Below are 16,591 nucleotides of genomic sequence, written 5' to 3'. Positions count from 1 at the left end.
GAGAAAATCTACACGCGATTGGGCTGGGTACGTGGATTTCAGGGGTGCGCGAGAAATTCTACACGCGATTGGCCTGGGTACGTGGATTTCAGGGGTGCGCGAGAAATTCTACACGCGATTGGCCTGGGTACGTGGATTTCAGGGGTGCGCGAGAAAATCTACATGCGATTGGCCTGGGGACGTGTATTACAGGGGTGCGCGTGAAAATCTACACACGATTGGCCTGGGTACGTGGATTTCAGGGGTGCGCGAGAAATTCTACACGCGATTGGCCTGGGTACGTGTATTACAGGGGTGCGCGAGAAAATCTACACGCGATTGGGCTGGGTACGTGGATTTCAGGGGTGCGCGAGAAATTCTACACGCGATTGGCCTGGGTACGTGGATTTCAGGGGTGCGCGAGAAAATCTACACGCGATTGGGCTGGGTACGTGGATTTCAGGGGTGCGCGAGAAATTCTACACGCGATTGGCCTGGGTACGTGGATTTCAGGGGAGCGCGAGAAAATCTACACGCGATTGGCTTGGGTACGTGTATTACAGGGGTGGGCGAAAAATCCTACACGCGATTGGGCCTGTGCGAGTGGGGCAGTGTATTACGTGGGTGTGCGGGAAGTTGAAGAGGTGAATTGCCAGTGTGGGTCCTCCCAGGTCTCCCCTCTACCCCCTCCACGACCTCTGCAGGCAGCAAACACCACAGGGGACTACCCTGCACCCCTGGTCATGTCCCGCAGGCAGCCCATCCACCATGGGCATGCCCCCCAGCCAAGCCCCATGTCCCCTTGCACCCTCACCCCCCAGCACCGTGGGGCACCTGCCAGCAGGCCCCCAACCATGTCACACTCATGTCCCCTTGCACCCCCACCCCCCAGTCACCAGGGGCAGCCTCCACCAGGCCCCCACCCATGTCTCCCACCACCCCCACCCCTCCAGTCACCAGGGGCAGCCTCCACCAGGCCCCCACCCATGTCTCCCACCACCCCCACCCCTCCAGTCACCAGGGGCAGCCTCCACCAGGCCCCCACCCATGTCTCCCACCACCCCCACCCCTCCAGTCACCAGGGGCAGCCTCCACCACGCCCCCAACCATGTCTCCCACCACCCCCACCCCCCAGCAGGCCCCCACTCATGTCCCCTTGCACCCCCACCCCCCACCAGGCCCCCACTCATGTCCCCTTGCACCCCCACCCCCCAGCACTGTGGGGCACCTGCCAGCAGGCCCCCAACCATGTCCCACTCATGTCCCCTTGCACCCCCACACCCCAGCACTGTGGGGCACCTGCCAGCAGGCCCCCAACAATGTCCCCTTGTACCCCCCACCCCCCAGCAGGCCCCCACTCATGTCCCCCTGCACCCCCACCCCCCAGCACTGTGGGGCACCTGCCAGCAGGCCCCCAACCATGTCCCCTTGCACCCCCACCCCCCAGCAGGCCCCCACTCATGTCCCCCTGCACCCCCACACCCCAGCACTGTGGGGCACCTGCCAGCAGGCCCCCAACCATGTCTCCCACCACCCCTACCCCTCCAGTCACCAGGAGCAGCCTCCACAAGGCCCCCACCCATGTCTCCCACCACCCCCACCGCCCAGTCACCAGGGGCAGCCTCCACAAGGCCCCCACCCATGTCTCACACCACCCCCACCCCTCACGTCACCAGGGGCAGCCTCCACAAGGCCCCCACCCATGTCTCCCACCACCCCCACCACCCAGTCACCAGGGGCAGCCTCCACCAGGCCCCCAACCATGTCTCCCACCACCCCCACCCCTCCAGTCACCAGGGGCAGCCTCCACCAGGCCCCCAACCATGTCTCCCACCACCCCCACCCCCCAGCAGGCCCCCACTCATGTCCCCTTGCACCCCCACCCCCAGTCACCAGGGGCAGCCTCCACCAGGCCCCCACCCATGTCTCCCACCACCCCCACCCCTCCAGTCACCAGGGGCAGCCTCCACAAGGCCCCCACCCATGTCTCCCACCACCCGCACCCCCCAGTCACCAGGGGCAGCCTCCACAAGGCCCCCATCCATGTCTCACACCACCCCCACCCCCCAGTCACCAGGGGCAGCCTCCACAAGGCCCCCACCCATGTCCCCTTGAACCCCCACCCCCCAGCAGGCCCCCACTCATGTCCCCTTGCACCCCCACCCCCAGCACTGTGGGGCACCTGCCAGCAGGCCCCCAACCATGTCCCACTCATGTCCACTTGCACCCCCACCCCTCCAGTCACCAGGGGCAGCCTCCACCAGGCCCCCACTCATGTCACCCTGCACCCCCACCCCCCAGCACTGTGGGGCACCTGCCAGCAGGCCCCCAACCATGTCTCCCACCACCCCCACCCCTCCAGTCACCAGGGGCAGCCTCCACAAGGCCCCCACCCATGTCTCCCACCACCCCCACCCCCCAGTCACCAGGGGCAGCCTCCACAAGGCCCCCACCCATGTCTCACACCACCCCCACCCCCCAGTCACCAGGGGCAGCCTCCACAAGGCCCCCACCCATGTCTCCCACCACCCCACCCCTCCAGTCACAAGGGGCAGCCTCCACCAGGCCCCCACCCATGTCTCCCACCACCCCCACCCCTCCAGTCACCAGGGGCAGCCTCCACAAGGCCCCCACCCATGTCTCCCACCACCCCCACCACCCAGTCACCAGGGGCAGCCTCCACAAGGCCCCCACCCATGTCTCACACCACCCCCACCCCTCCAGTCACCAGGGGCAGCCTCCACAAGGCCCCCACCCATGTCTCCCACCACCCCCACCACCCAGTCACCAGGGGCAGCCTCCACCAGACCCCCAACCATGTCTCCCACCACCCCCACCCCTCCAGTCACCAGGGGCAGCCTCCACCAGGCCCCCAACCATGTCTCCCACCACCCCCACCCCCCAGCAGGCCCCCACTCATGTCCCCTTGCACCCCCACCCCCAGTCACCAGGGGCAGCCTCCACCAGGCCCCCACCCATGTCTCCCACCACCCCCACCCCTCCAGTCACCAGGGGCAGCCTCCACAAGGCCCCCACCCATGTCTTTCCACCACCCCCCACGTCACCAGGGGCAGCCTCCACAAGGCCCCCACCCATGTCTCCCACCACCCCCACCCCTCCAGTCACCAGGGGCAGCCTCCACAAGGCCCCCACCCATGTCTCCCACCACCCCCACCCCTCCAGTCACCAGGGGCAGCCTCCACCAGGCCCCCACTTATGTCTCCCACCACCCCCACCCCTCCAGTCACCAGGGGCAGCCTCCACCAGGCCCCCACCCATGTCTCCCACCACCCCCACCCCTCCAGTCACCAGGGGCAGCCTCCACAAGGCCCCCACCCATGTCTCACACCACCCCCACCCCCCAGCAGGCCCCCACTCATGTCCCCTTGCACCCCCACCCCCCAGCAGGCCCCCAACCATGTCCCCTTGCACCCCCACCCCCCAGCACTGTGGGGCACCTGCCAGCAGGCCCCCAACCATGTCCCCTTGCACCCCCACCCCCCAGCAGGCCCCCACTCATGTCCCCCTGCACCCCCACCCCCCTGCACTGTGGGGCACCTGCCAGCAGGTCCCCATGTCTCCCACCACCCCCACCCCTCCAGTCACCAGGGGCAGCCTCCACAAGGCCCCCACCCATGTCTCCCCCCACCCCCCAGTCACCAGGGGCAGCCTCCACAAGGCCCCCACCCATGTCTCACACCACCCCCACCCCTCCAGTCACCAGGGGCAGCCTCCACCAGGCCCCCACCCATGTCTCCCACCACCCCCACCCCTCCAGTCACCAGGGGCAGCCTCCACAAGGCCCCCACCCATGTCTCCCACCACCCCCACCACCCAGTCACCAGGGGCAGCCTCCACCAGGCCCCCAACCATGTCTCCCACCACCCCCACCCCTCCAGTCACCAGGGGCAGCCTCCACCAGGCCCCCACCCATGTCTCCCACCACCCCCACCACCCAGTCACCAGGGGCAGCCTCCACCCACCAGGCCCCGAACCATGTCTCCCACCACCCCCACCCCTCCAGTCACCAGGGGCAGCCTCCACCAGGCCCCCACCCATGTCTCCCACCACCCCCACCCCTCCAGTCACCAGGGGCAGCCTCCGCAAGGCCCCCACCCATGTCTCCCACCACCCCACCCCTCCAGTCACCAGGGGCAGCCTCCACAAGGCCCCCACCCATGTCTCCCACCACCCCCACCACCCAGTCACCAGGGGCAGCGTCCACAAGGCCCCCACCCATGTCTCCCACCGCCCCCACCCCTCCAGTCACCAGGGGCAGCCTCCACCAGGCCCCCACCCATGTCTCCCACCGCCCCCACCCCTCCAGTCACCAGGGGCAGCCTCCAGCAGGCCCCCAACCATGTCTCCCACCACCCCCACCCCTCCAGTCACCAGGGGCAGCCTCCACCAGGCCCCCAACCATGTCTCCCACCACCCCCACCCCTCCAGTCACCAGGGGCAGCCTCCGCAAGGCCCCCACCCATGTCTCCCACCACCCCCACCACCCAGTCACCAGGGGCAGCCTCCACAAGGCCCCCACCCATGTCTCCCACCACCCCCACCCCTCCAGTCACCAGGGGCAGCCTCCACCAGGCCCCCACCCATGTCTCCCACCACCCCCACCCCTCCAGTCACCAGGGGCAGCCTCCACAAGGCCCCCACCCATGTCCCCTTGCACCCCCACCCCCCAGCAGGCCCCCACTCATGTCCCCTTGCACCCCCCCCTGCACTGTGGGGAACCTGCCTGCAGGCCCCCAACCATGTCCCACTCATGTCCCCTTGCACCCCCACCCCTCCAGTCACCAGGGGCAGCCTCCACCAGGCCCCCACTCATGTCCCCCTGCACCCCCACCCCCCAGCACTGTGGGGCACCTGCCAGCAGGCCCCCAACCATGTCCCCTTGCACCCCACCCCCCTGCAGGCCCCCACTCATGTCCCCCTGCACCCCCACCCCCCAGCACTGTGGGGCACCTGCCAGCAGGCCCCCAACCATGTCCCCTTGCACCCCCACCCCCCAGCAGGCCCCCACTCATGTCCTCCTGCACCCCCACCCCCCAGTCACCAGGGGCAGCCTCCACAAGGCCTCCACCCATGTCTCACACCACCCCCACCCCTCCAGTCACCAGGGGCAGCCTCCACAAGGCCCCCACCCATGTCTCCCACCACCCCCACCCCCCAGCACTGTGGGGCACCTGCCAGCAGGCCCCCACCCATGTCCCCTTGCACCCCCACCCCCCTGCAGGCCCCCACTCATGTCCCCCTGCCCCCAGGTCCTGACGAAACGCAATCATGGCAGTAATGGGCAGCATACCCAGCACAAACACCCAGCCAAGGATTGCATCCACCCACATAGTAGATGCAATTACATGATACAACCCCAATGGCAAGTATGTAAATGAACACATGTCCGTCACACACACATACACAATGGGTGCAAGTGAATGTCAAAACCCATATCATGACATGCATGAAACCAATGAGAAAATACCACAAATGTAAGTAATAAATATATGTATTAAAGATGAAAATGAAGTAAAGAAATAAAACACACAACAATGGGGATGACAAAACAAATGGTCCATGTCCGAGAACTAATAGAAAAAATCAAAAAACAAAGGAATCCAAAAACTAATGTAGTCCAAAGCAAAATAATGGGGGGAAAAATAAGGAAAAACCATTGCCTCATGGTGAACACAAATATAAATCCAACAAATGTTTTCCAAACATCAAACTATGTACAAGAATATCCCAGGGTCCATGAGCCCAACACCATAAATGAAACCTACTACTACTAACTAATAAAAAATATATATACAGAAAAGTGGCCATTGTCCGAGCGGTCCAAAAAAACTTAAAAAATAAAGGAGACCTAACACTAACTAACTAAAGAACTATATACAATGGCAGCGGGCAAGTCCTGCGGCTCACTCTGTGATGTTGCCGGCCAGGGCATCATCGAACTCCATGTCGATGTCCCGGAGGCGGGACTCTGTCCTGGCCCCGAGGTCTCGCAGGGACAACCCCGTGTCCACCTCAAACTCCCTGCGAGCTTCCTCGAGGCACTCAGCCCGCCTCAACGCCCGACGCATGGAGAACTCCGCCCTGACCACGGTGAGCCGCTCCTCTTCCGCCCGCTGCCGCTCCGCACCTATCCGCTGGACCAACTGCTCCCACACGGAAGACACTGCCATCCCAGGGTTCTCCTGCCCTCCGACCGATGCCTGCCCCTCTGATCTTGCTGGCCCCGAGCCATGATGCCTCCCACGTCGAGCCTGCTGCTGCCTCCGACGCCACTGCCTCTGCCAGCACGACGGCATCCAGGCTGATGGAATCCACCGATGCCGTCGTGCACGTGCCCTGCCAGATGATGCCGGCACATCCTCCATCTGCAGGGGGACAGTTGCTGGTGTGTCCACCCCTGCTGGACCTTCGACTCCCGACTGTGGCAGGGATGGGGTCCCCACCGAGCTGGCTGCGTTGGTCGGGGCAGGTCCACAGGGGGCCCTGGTGGCATCTGGGCCGGAAGACGGCATGGAGCACGACTGGCGCATAGCCTCCACAGAGGAGGAGAGGGTCGCCAGAAGGCCACACACATGTAGGAAACCCCCGACCATGGCGGCTCCCAAATGGTTCACGTACGCACGGTGCTCTTCGTGATGATGTGCATGCTCCTCCCCGGAAGCATGCACCTCATCACGAATGCCAGCCGTGCGCAACGCGACACCAATCAGGACCCTCTCCACACGGCCAGGGGTCCCCCCGTCCGCAGGTAGAGGAGTGTCAGATGACATGGACATCTCCCCTACCTGCGGACGGGCCTGGGATGGGGCATCCCTGCTGGTGCATGGTGGTGCAGTCACAGTGTCAGGGACAGTGACATGCACAGGCACCTCCACGGCGACCTGTGCTGCCTCCTGCCCACGGCCCTGGACTGCACCACTTGCACCAGCGGGGATGCCCCCACCAGGCCCCATGTGTGGCTCAGTAGCGGCCTCCTCCCCCTCTGTGGAAACCACCAACCTGGATGTCTCCACGCCGTCTTCCGCCGGTGCAAGCCCCTGTGGGGGTTCACCCACCCCTTCCGCTGCAGCCGTGGCGGCATCCCCGCCGCTCTGCTCCACAGCGCCTTCTCCGCCCTCTTCTTCACTTGCCACTGTGTAGAGGGAGACATAGAACACAAGCATCAGGGTACTGTCCAATGGTCCCCTAGACAGGAAGCAACAGCAGATGAGTGGCACTGTCATACATCACTTCCATCATGTCCCTCCACAACACATGGGTCAGTGCAGGCAAAACACATACAGTAACAGGCATGGCGCATGCCATGGACATTGGCATACATGACCAAGGGACTCATGATTCATGCAATGTTGGTTTTAAACTCACATGCATCATGGGTCTTGCCATCACATGCACACACCTCACCGTAGTTCCATCCATCTGGCCTCGTACACCACAGACGCAGTGGATACAAGGATGACTAGGCTGCATCAGTGAATCCGAACATTGTCACAGACATGTGTCATGCATCCATGGCAGTTACAAGTCACAGACACGCAGGTCAGACACACACACATGGACACCATACGTGTACATGGGACCAGCACCCATCCCTCACCCCCACCCATGTCCAGGAACAGAGACTGCCATGCTTCCATGTGTCCATTCCGCACAGAGCCCCCCATGTTGCAATAGAACACATGCACCAACCATATGGTTCACACATCACTGTACTCACATGCCTGACCATGATGTCCCTGCACACACACATACGTACATGGCCTATGTCACACATACAGGCAGGTATCAGACAACCAGCACACTGCAACATGCCCTGTCTCACACAGTAATGCTTGGCCACTTACCGGCCAACTCCAGATGGGTCTGCCTCCGAAGGATCTGGGCGTGGAGCGCTGGGTCTATGCGTTCCAGGACCCTCATCTGAATGTCACTCAGGCATGCCCGGCCCCCCTCCGCGAGGCGCCGGGCCTTATTGAGGGTCCTGGACCTCAAATCCTCCCAGCGCTTCTTGATGTGCTTGATGTCGCGGGTTGCCACCCCCTCCGCGTTGATGGCAACCACTACATCGTCCCAGATCCTCTCCCGTCCTTCCTTGTTGGCGCGTGGTCTTCCGAAGAGGGCATCATAATGCCCCAGGACATGCTCCACCAGGACACCAACTTCCTTCTCACTGAAGCTGGTGGCCCTCTGCCTCTCTGGCTGGGGGTCGCCACTGGTCTCAGATGGTGCTCTCCCCGACATGGCGACCCCCGAGGCAGGCGTGGGTGGGCAACTAGGTCCTGGGGCTGGGCTGTGGAGCGATGGTATCCCAGTCGGGAGTCTACTGTTCCAGCAGGGGTGGACACAGCAACTGGACCCCTGCAGATGGCTGATGTGCAGGCACCAAATGGCAGGGCACGGTGGCAGCAGGCAGGCAGGCAGCAGCAGATGGCACGTGGGAGGCTGCTCGGGGCACTGGGGGGCAGTGATTCGGCCTTCTGGGCAGGAGCGTGGTCTTCCATGTGTATTTGCGTGGCCAGCTTGATACGGAGTGATTTGGCATGTGAAAAATCTGCACGTCAGCGTGTAATTCGAGGAAAGGCCCTTAGCGCGTAAGCGCGTCTGCACGCATACGCATTTTCATTGGACCAAAGGCCCTCAGCACGTGAGCGCGTCTGTGACGTGTCGTGCGAGGGTGTATCCCTCTTTGCACGTGATGACAGAACACACGTGGATTTCAACCAATCGCGTGTGAAAGTTCACGGCACCCCGGAACACACGTACCCAGGCCAATCGCGTGTAGATTTTCTCGCGCACCCCTGAAATCCACGTACCCAGGCCAATCGCGTGTAGCATTTTTCGCGCACCCCTGAAATCCACGTACCCAGGCCAATCGCGTGTAGATTTTCTCGCGCACCCCTGTAATACACGTACCCAGGCCAATCGCGTGTGGAACTACCCGCGCACCCGGAAACACACATACCCAGGCTAATCGCGTGTGGAACTACCCGCGCACCCGGAAACACACGTACGCTCGCTCCCCTCCGATCACACGCGATGACACCCGAATACGGGAAACACGTGCACGGCAAAAGACGTGCACAGGCGTCAACGATTCCGCCCACACGGAGGCGTCCCGCGGACAGCATGAAAGTGCGCGCAAACAACAAACGCGTATATACAGCGACGATGAATGCCCCATTTGTTGCTGCACTGATCGTGGGACACCGCAGGAGGAGGAGAATAGCCAGGGCACGCATTTTTGCACCACGGACAAGCCTTTTTGGGATGTCTGACGACCAGGTCTACGGCAGGTATAGGTTTCCACCCCATATCATCCTAGACCTGGTCAGGGAGTGGGAAGATGACCTCACATCCCCCACCCTTTGCTCCCAAGCATTGAGCCCCTTGGAGAAGCTGCTCAATGTCTTGCATTTTTTGGCCACTGGGTCGTTTCAGCGGACCACTGCCATAGTGGGGGGGGTCTCACAGGCCACGCAGTCACGCTGCCTACACCAGGTACTGGCAATCATGACAGCGTGCCCCTCAGTCCGCAGGCACATATACATGCCCAGAACACCCGCAGAAAGGCAGGCCGTTGTCCTGGATTTTTTCAGGGTGGCACACTTCCCCAAAGTGCTCGGTGCCATAGATTGCCCCCATGTGGCCCTACGTCCACCTAGGGCCACTGAGCACATCTACCGAAACCGCAAGCACTGGCATTCCATCAATGTACAGGTGGTATGCGATGCAAAGGGAATCATCACCTATGTCTATGCAAACTACCCAGGCTCCACCCATGACAGTTTCATATACAGAATGTCCGCCCTGAGCCGGGCCCTGGAAGCTGGGCAGCATTGCGACACATGGCTCCTAGGTCAGTACAAATGCCCTTGCACATGCATGCAAGTCACACACAGACAAATATCCCAACCCTAATAATCTCAATTATTATCACCTCCCCAGGGGACAGTGCCTACCCTCTGAGCAACCACATGATGACGCCAATCCGGAACCCCACCACACCACCCCAGGTAAGATACAACGCCGCCTATATTGCAACCAGGGGCATAGTGGAGCGCACATTCGGAGTGCTCAAGTCACGTTTCCGCCCCCTTGACCGCTCTGGTGGGCAACTACTCTATGCACCACCAGTAGTGTGCAGGATCATTGTGGCAGCATGTGTCCTGCACAATGTTGCAACACGGCAGGGCGTCCCGGTGGACATTGTGGTGCCCCCACATCCCCAACCACAGGCACAGGCGCTGCCCATGGGAGGGGACAGGGCACGTGGCGAGGAAGCCCGGACCCAGCTTGTGGCCACATTTTTCACCTAAACTCCCACCCCTGCGGAGTGCACACAGGCCTGGCACATGCCAGGTGACAATCGATGATGACAAAGTGACAGTCAACTGTCACAACCCTACCACCCTGAGATAGTTGCCATGGAAGTGCCACATCGTCTGCATCCCTAGCTACTTAAACACAAGCTATCCTGTGCAACCAAAATGCACACATATGACATGTGACATGACATGGGCCATACACAAGTATTCCAAGGCGCAATGAGGCAGGGGGGGGGAACAAGGGAACACAGAGAATGGTACTACTAGGCCAGGTGTCATTGAGATTGTGCAAGTGCAGGGGTAGGGGGAAGGGAAAAGTGCAAGGGGAAGGGTGGGGGGGGGGAGTCCAGTACAGGGGAAGTAGGCCAAAAGAATAATACATAGGTCGCCTGGTGGCAACTGCAAAGGTAAGTGCAGATAAGTGCTGGGAAGGGAGGGCTGTAGGGATAGAGAGACAGTACTGCAGTGCAGGGGTTGCAGGGTGGCAGTGCAAGTGGACAGTGGCTGGGCCAGGGACCGAGGTTGGTGAGAGTGTCCCAGTAGCAGCTCCTGTGCAGTTCCAGTGAAGAATTCTGCATGGGAGAGGCAGAGAGTAAGCAGAAGCAAAGAGGAAGGTCTTGAGGTGCTTCCAGAACTGGAGATGGTTCCCCTCAAGTTCAAGTCAGCCAGGAAGTCTGTTCCAGGGGGAGGGCCCTGCTGCGGAGAGAAACCTACCCCCAGCTAGTTGCTCTGAGAAGCGGATGACCTGGACATGCAAGGTGTGCATCACACACACCTGCAAAACAGGCCATGGCCATCACTGTCATGTCAGTCAAACCCTCCCAAACATCAACATGACATGGCAAGCAATACCCATACACTGACGCAGTAACAATAAGGTACACATTGCCATGTCCTAAATGTACAGTGGCATCGGACAATGATGCCTGACCTGGAATCAGATGAAATGACAGACCAACAAAATGTCCCACCCAAAATAAGTCGTTTCCAAATGCATTGCAACAGTCGTAGACGTAACATCACAATGAATGCCTGTCTATATGCACATTATGCATTGCAAAATCAACACTGCAGCTCATGTGTGCAGTGTCCCACTCCTGCATCACACTGCTCAGCGCACAGCACAGTGAACAGCCATTGCGTGTGATGCACACCCTGAGCATCACATCTAAGTGACAGACTACATCAAACATCAAATTTGGCATGTACTGGAACCATAATCGGTCACAGAACATGTGCTGCCGGGACACAGTGGGCACCAGAAGGCAAACAGTGTACACGTGGATATGCAAGGGTGGGAGTACATGGAGTGCATCCGAGTGCAAGTGTGTGGTTCTGCAGGGACATGCACTCCACATATGCATGTGCACTCAAGTGACCATCAGTGTTCCCTACACATCACATGTGAACATCCACCATGTGTACACCCCAGCATGTCAAACCACAACTATCCCCTCGCACCTGAAAGGAAAACGCAACACATGAACAGGCATTGATCAGCAGAACACAACATGTACATAGGACAACAACATTACAATGTCAGAGTTCCCATCACACTGCAGGGCAATGCAACTATCAACAACAACCCCCCCTCCCGCGCAAATGACCATGACCCACTGAACAACTGCACCTGGGTCATGGAGCCTCCAACCCTCATTTCCACCTGGCCACAGGATCACCTTTACCCTTCGTGTCCATCTCCCACCTTGTGTGTAAAAAGATGCCTGAACCCTCAGAATCCACACTCATTTCCAAAATCACAAAATCCAAGGCATGAAAACGAACCCAAACACCCTCCAGTAGATGACTTGACGTAGCAGTACCTCACAAACGCCAAGTACTACCACAATAATGCAACAACCAAGGTAGCACAGCAGAACAATGTCACGACAGGATGTGAGACATGTGTGGTACATGACATAGGATGATGCACCATGAATGGATGTGTACTGTCACAGGTCCCCTGTACAGGCGCGGGAGTCTCATGAAACAACCACCCACACCATGTCCCGGGTGCCTGCAAGGTCAAACTCACACAGGCCCCTGAGATCATGGTGGGGAATGAGGTTCAGGGATATGCAGTCGGGACAGGTGTAGACACACTGGATGACTGGAATGAGTGGCAGGTGAGGGGAGGAGGAATGACACATGAAACTAGGGAATGCACGAAAATGTACAACCTGCATGAACACATACACAATCCAAACAAACTTGGACATCATTGTCATGGCCTTCTGTAGTCCAGGCTCAGGAGTGGTACGAACCAACCACCCCCTCTAGGGTTTTGGCGCCTGCAAGTTCGGGGCTTACACAGGCATCCGCAACCCCAGTGGGGAAAGAGGGTCAGGGAACGTTGCTTGGATAGGCACGGGAAGCAGGAACACCGGGTAGAGGGTACAGGTTTCATAATTGCATAGGATCACGGGTGATTAGGGAAAAAAACATACCAAATAGGACCACACATACATCCATGCATCAGTACACTACCCAGCAAGCCTATGCAGGGCAGTTTGTAAGGAAAACAACAAGACACTTAGCTCTGGTTTTGAGTGCTGGCCTCCTGCTGCGCACTCTCAGGGCCGGTTACAGGAGCACTCCAATGCTGCAAAGAGAGACACAGTCAACAACCTGTATGTGCCAATTACACGAAAACACAACACAAAACATGCCCCATAGCAACAAACTACTCTACAAACAGACAATCAGTGCTCGATGCTTCGTACCCATATATAACATCACCCCTGTGACGGGTCATACACAGTCAATGCAGTAAGTCAGGCGCTGGTGGGTGCGTGGCAAATGGAACACCAATGTGTCACAATTCACACAACATGCAATGTTCCCTGGGTAAGCAGACAGACCCATATGGCAAGCCATGACTACAGAGCAAGTTGCGTACCACCATGACCAAAACAAAGTTGGCAGTGCATTTATCATGAAGTACGTGGAATAGACATGCACTGCACCCAAGTATGTCCCTTGCTGTATGTCCCTGTGAGCTGCCCCTTTCCATGTCTCGGAAGGCTACATGGTTGATACAAGTGCCTCAATGAACCTTGGTGTACCGCAGGGTATGTGCCACTGCCCCTGCATGTGTCCCAGACAACCCTACTATCAACAGCCATCAGTCCACAAACACATCTGAGCTGCATTGTGTGCTTCAACACCAATATTCGTCTAAGCTCACCCTCAGTGCTGTGACCAAGCCTGCATGTGCAACTCGCCTGGTGCAAGCTTTGGTGTGTCGTGGCCCCCCTGTGATGCTCACCTTGCCTGGAGTTCGTTGGAACATGTCAGCAGTTCTAGGATGTGGGTCTGCAATCACTGTGGCTCTGCTCGTGCACACATGTGCATGTGGGCACCATCAAACGGGTCAGGAATTCCGTCGTCCAATGGGCCATGTCTGCTGGCAAAGGTGCTCTGGTGCCTCATCCCCCTGCAGAAAGTGCATGAAACAAATGATTAATGCATCAAAGTGATCTGTGTGTGTCTCATCAGGCATCTCATTACTTGACCATGTCAGAGAGTCACATCACAAATCACACCATCAGTCCGTCTTTGACTTCCAAAGTGTGGAACACTATCTACAGCATGAATTGCAACAGGCACGTGTACAGGAAAGAAATGAGACATAATACACAATGCATAGCAATCAATGTCCACATTAATCATGACACACCCCATCTAGCAAAAGCTGAACAGTGGACAATTACACCTAAATCATCCCCACTAGGGGTGTCAACACAAGTCACAAAGCACCAGACATGCCACAGATATGACAGTCCAAAGCCCTTGTGTAAAATTCTGTAACACCGAACCATCCTTGCGAGCCCATGGATAAGGGAGGCAGGAGTGGCATATGTGAGTCAAGGAACCCAAGCAGCAAACACATACACAAGACAACCATGAAGGGCCCAGCTGGAACAGACAGTGGATGCCTTCAAAAACCACAAGGCACCGCACTGTCACATGAAAGCACAATAGACTACAAATTTTAAACTAACTCAACTATTAACTAATTACACTAACTATGGAAAACCTACATTACCTATTTAAACTAACTATCAAACAGAAACTTAACTAACTAAACTAAAAGAAAAATCAAAAATGGCCACATACGACCCGGGGGGGAGGGGAGGCACCCAGGAGGGGGGAGGTACAGGGTGCTGCTCAACATCCACATGCGATGATGCTGAGCCAAAAAAAAATACCTCCATGGGCTCAACGCCTGCACAGCACGACCTATGTGGGAGATAGATGGTCGTCCGAGTCTGGCTCATCCCGGAAAGGAGGAGGTGGCACAGTAGCCTGGCCACGCCTAGCCGCAGCTTGCCCCTCATCGGCAGCAAGTCTGCCGGACAGGTGAGCCTGGTTCTCTGTGGCGATGTTACATAGGTCTGCATGCAGAACCTCACGTGATACACGTGCTTCCTCTTGCAAGGTAGCACGTGTAACACGGAGTTCCTCCTGCAAGGCCTGGCTGGACAACCGCTGCACCTCCCGGCAAGCCTGTAGCTCAGCCGAGATGGTGCGCTCAAGCGGTGCAAACCTCTCCTCTGCCTGCTGCCTCTGGGACATCATAAGGACACCCAGAGTGGATCTGAGGGAGGCATACTCCTCCCTCAGGGCATCCATGTGCGCCTCTGCGTGAGCAGCAATTGCTTGACGCAGAGACGACATTTCAGCTTGGCGTGCCCTGTCTGAGGCCGCCATGCCCAGCCTGAGCGAGCGGGCCGTGGACCGTGCCGCCTGCTGCTGGAGAAGCACCTGCCTAGCAGGGGGGAGCACAGATCGGGCCACACGTTCCATGCTGTCAGCGATGTTCTCCATTGCTGCCCCCTGCCGTTCGGAATTGGCAGTAATGTCTTGCTCCCACTCAGTATACAGCATTTGCGCGCCGCGACCGCGTTGCCGGGCTTGACCCCTGCGGGACCCAAGGACCGGAGGTCCTCGCTGTGTTGGCACCGCCTGCGGCTGCACGACTACATGCCCCCGTCGACGTGATGTCCCAGGCACATCAGTGACTGGTGTGGAGGGTGACCCTGCGTCCCGATCCACCACGGGTGGAGGAACCAAGACTGTCTGATCCCTCAGTGCAGGTGTCGCAGACAGAGGAGTGTCCACATCAGAATCACTCACCCCTGACACATGGACTTGATGCTCATCCAACTCAACATGGACGTCAGAGTCGTCATCAAGGCTGGACTCATAGGCAGCCAGAGACAGGATGGACTGCAGCACTTGGGGGTTTTCGTGGCCTACCACCCCACGACCCCCAATAGTGCCGGGTTGATGTGGTCTTACCAACCCTGTGTCTGGCATGACAACACCATCCTCTGCATCCATTGCGTCATCACCTGAAAAATAGAGAGGAAAAGGTCACTACACATGTCAGAAGCACACAACACACACACACACCGACAGCAAAGGCATCCGGCAGACATGTGACACACAACATATGACCTGGCATGCATGCTGGGTCTACTTTGAATAGCTACTGTGATCAGACCTGTTGAAAGGTGGCAGTTTGCATGGAAGTGGGTCTATGCAGTGCTGAAAATGTGTACGCCACTCACTACCTACATGTACAAGCACTCCATGGTGTGTGCCAGGAAATGTGAAGGCAGTGCAATGTGAAATTCAGACATCACGTGCATTGTGTATTCAATGTGTACCATGTCTAGCAGCCAAGCACCCCTCCACCCCAGTACCAAAGCAGGGATGCCTAGCATGGTATCAAACGGCTGCCCATACACCTGTGTATTGACATGCAGTGTTGACTGGCATCAACAGCTTAATGTGATTCAAATTACAACACTGCAAATGATGCTGGGACAGTGGGCAGGACACATGATGGAAGATCCGGAGGCCAGCCACGTGTGAAGAAGACACGACAAGAGTTGGACAGAGTCATTGGCCATTGAACAGGCTGAGGCCTGTGAGCCACACAGATTGTCAGAGCCTAAACATGTGTGCAACGCAGGACTGAGCCACAGTTGACATGGGGAGGCCGATAATATGGCAGGCAATGTATGTAACCAAGGACTCATATTACAGTGATCATCCAGTCAAGGACACATAGGGGCATGCGTGCAATGCACATGGAGCATGAATGGGCACTCATGTCCCTGCGGGACATCTGACCCATGCACAGTACAAGTGGGATACCCTGCATCGAGTACTAAGGCTGTACCACACGGCATATGTCTGGCAGTTTCTAAGCTGGAAGTTAGCATCTACACAGGACACATGAACAAGAAACTACA

Source organism: Ambystoma mexicanum, chromosome 1q (assembly GCF_040938575.1).
Source record: "Ambystoma mexicanum isolate Mex_15411 chromosome 1q, UKY_AmexF1_1, whole genome shotgun sequence".
NCBI classification, from domain to species: domain Eukaryota; kingdom Metazoa; phylum Chordata; class Amphibia; order Caudata; family Ambystomatidae; genus Ambystoma; species Ambystoma mexicanum.
The sequence above is the reverse complement of the archived record's forward strand: the minus strand, read 5'-3'. Positions refer to the sequence as shown.